The following is a 3,321-nucleotide window of genomic DNA, read 5'->3' as shown; positions in this document are numbered from 1 at the left end:
AAAACGTCGACTGACGAATGGATTAGTTTCCTATCTCTAAATCCGGTCTACTGTCTTTAAAACCTAGCGATCTGTTTTAGTTCTAAATCGGTGTTTTTAGGTAAAAGTGAGTGAGATCTTTAAATCCATTTAGAAGCAACTAACTTTTTAAAAATCTGGAACTAAAAGTCGCCAATTTTTCTTCTTTAAATTCGACTGTCTTTAAAACCTGTTGATCCTAAAGGCTTTGAGCTGTGGTTGGGGGAAAATCAATCGAATCTTTAAATCCAGTTACTTGCACACCAAATCACTTTTTGAAAACGTCGACTGACGAATGGATTAGTTTCCTATCTTTAAAGCCGGTCTACTGTCTTTAAAATCTAGTGATCTGTTTTATTTCTAAATGAGTGTTTTTAACTAAAGGTGAGTGAGATCTTTAAATCCATTTAGAAGCAACTAATGGACTTTTTAAGAATCTGGAACTGAAAGTCGCTAATTTTTCTTCTTTAAAATCGACTGTCTTTAAAACCTGTTGATCCTAAAGGCTTTGAGCTGTGGTTGGTGAAAAATCAATCGAATCTTTAAATCAAGTTACTTGCACAACAAATCACTTTTTGAAAACGTCGACTCACGAATGGAATAGTTTCCTATCTTTAAAGCCGGTCTACTGTCTTTAAAACCTAGTGATCTGTTTTATTTCTAAATGAGTGTTTTTAGGTAAAAGTGAGTGAGATCTTTAAATCCATTTAGAAGCAACTAATGGACTTTTGAAGCATCTGGAACTGAAAGTCGCCAATTTTTCTTGTTTAAATTCGACTGTCTTTAAAACCTGTTGATCCTAAAGGCTTTGAGCTGGGGTTGGTGGAAAATCAATCGAATCTTTAAATCAAGTTACTTGCATAACAAATCACTTTTTGAAAACGTCGACTCACGAATGGAATAGTTTCCTATCTTTAAATCCGGTCTACTGCCTTTAAAACCTAGTGATCTGTTTTATTTCTAAATGAGTGTTTTTAGGTAAAAGTGAGTGAGATCTATAAATCCATTTAGAAGCAACTAATGGACTTTTTAAGCATCTAGAACTGAAAGTCGCCAATTGTTCTTCTTTAAATTCGACTGTCTTTAAAACCTGTTGATCCTAAAGGCTTTGAGCTGTGGTTGGGGCAAATTCAATGGAGTCTTTAAATCCAGTTACTTGCACAACAAATCACTTTCTAAAAACGTCGACTAGTTTCCTATCTTTAGATCCAGTAAACTGTCTTTAAAACCTAGTGATCAGAATTTCTTCTAAACGAGGCAAAAATGAGTGAAATCTTCTTCTAAATCTGTTTTCATGCGAGGCCGAAAATCGCTATCTTTAAACCCAGTCTTTGAAATCTGGGGCGTTTATAGAGGTTTTGAGCTGAGGCTGTTTAGGCAAAACTGCGATGCTTAAAGCGAGTTATGAATGGAAATGGAAATAGGTATATTTAAATCATTTGCAAACGAGTTTTGATATTGGGATGCGGTTTTTGTCGGTGGACAACATAGAGGGTGATCAGGTTCAGTGGTTGAAGGACATACAGGGTATTGCGTAGATTCTGGCCAGATTTGCGGAAGATTCGGGAGATGAAGAGCGATCGTTTTGGTAATCGATAGGAATTGTTAGGCAGGTCGAAATAGCAGGCGAAGATAACGGGTTGGATAGGCCAGACACCACGTCTGTTCCAGTAGGTTCTAATCTAAGATATGCCCAATGTTTGTCGTGATACACAGTATCTTGGAATGATAATGCTGCTATATCAGTTTATCCACCGGGGGTGATAATATGCAAAATCGCTTGATACAGACCCACAATAACAACAACGAAAAAATCTCTGGTAAATATAAGATATCTCTTTTATCTGTTACGTTGGACCAAGATAATTTTCATTCGGTTTCCTTTTAAAAGGTGTGGAATGGAGTTATCAATCGGAGGTTGTGCCGCAAAGGTATCGAAGTCGGAAAAGGCGCTCGGGACTCGGTCCGCCGGAAAGTGACTTTAAAATTGTGGAACCGCCACAAGAACCCACACAGTTGATCCATGTCAAATACGTTCGCTTGGAAAAACACGAACCCGTGAAATGTTTGCCAAGGGATTAGACTGGTGCCTTACAATTTCAGTTATGCGTAATCCGGCCGTGACGCAAAACTTGCGCAAATACGAGAATAAAGAGTGAAAAAATCGACGGGGCAAAGTGCAGTGCAAACAAAGGCGCGCCAATGGAATTGAGTCCTAATTACGTGTATTTTTCCGCTTTTTTCAAGGTAAACCGACCAATCAGCATGAAGAAGGAGGGCATCCAGACGAGGAAGCGACGCCCTAAGAGTGCGACGGCCGGTCACAACGGCTCCGCCATGTCACCAATGCCGCAAAGAATCAGTAAGTATCCATTTAAGTTTAGTAGAAAACCTCAAGTTTCCTGGAATGGGTGCATACGTGCAGAACGTTGGCCACATTAGATAAAATTCAAGTGCTGAGCAAATAACGATTAGAGACGAGGGCAGATAAGTGACGTGTGTTGTCGATTATATCGATAAAAGCCTCTTTATTGGCCCCAATAACTCCAACGAACAATAGTCAGTTTTTCTGAAAACCTGCCACTTGACATGGCTGGGATCGAAAACATCTAATAAACAGTGGCGTGCAGATTCCCGTAATCCCAATCAATTGCTGGGAGGCAACGCGATTCTACTTGGCCCGCCCATCGGCCTGGGCTTGTCCCCATTGATTTCCTAAACCGCTGAATATATCGACTCTTAACACAATATGCGACATCTCGTGGTCAATGTTCGAACAGGCCGTTTAAGTTACGGTTAGCTACGGTTTGGCGATCATTCAGCATGTGGTCACGCCCCAAAACGGTTTAAATGAAATGCTGCAGGCGCAGGAATTCAGCCATTCAAACGCCGAAGGAAACGCACAGGGACTAAGTTTCTTGGAAACTTTAAATCAGTTGAACTGCGCATTGTTTGGAAAACTGTTGCAACATTCCTGTGCTCACCCTGAAGCCGCAATTGAGAATTAAAGCACTGCAAAAAAGTGATTGTTATGCACTGTTTGGTCAAAAAACGCAACTTAAACACTGCAAAAAAAATATAAACTCCCATAGGAATGGAACTTTCGGAACTGTATTCAGAGAGAATGTTACTGATATAATAAACAGTTTATTATAAACTGCAACTTAGAAAAATGTCGCTTCAATCGCAGCTGAAACTGATTTTTTACGAGGTTCCAAACTTGCACAACTTGCAACATTCGCACACGAAAAAATTCTGAACTTGCATATTATCTGAAGTTTCAGAATTACACTTTCACAGTCC

The 3,321-nt window shown here is 39.5% G+C and overlaps 1 protein-coding gene and 1 long non-coding RNA gene across 2 annotated transcripts in view; one reads left to right on the top strand and one right to left on the bottom strand.

Annotated features, from left to right (window-relative positions):
- Window positions 1–3,321, bottom strand: part of LOC109542397 (trans-acting T-cell-specific transcription factor GATA-3) — a gene marked incomplete in the record, with an annotated part of 33,472 nt that overhangs the window by 23,392 nt on the left and 6,759 nt on the right.
- Window positions 7–3,299, top strand: LOC125502929. The gene is made up of 2 exons (XR_007280610.1): window positions 7–1,838; window positions 1,910–3,299. It is a non-coding gene; the product is annotated as an uncharacterized LOC125502929 (long non-coding RNA).

This window comes from Dendroctonus ponderosae, unplaced genomic scaffold, assembly GCF_020466585.1.
Source record: "Dendroctonus ponderosae isolate FM_Combo_2020 unplaced genomic scaffold, Dpon_F_20191213v2 Dpon_F_20191213_11, whole genome shotgun sequence".
Lineage (NCBI taxonomy): Eukaryota > Metazoa > Arthropoda > Insecta > Coleoptera > Curculionidae > Dendroctonus > Dendroctonus ponderosae.
Note: the sequence above shows the minus strand (reverse complement) of the source record. Positions and strands in the feature narration are given on the sequence as shown.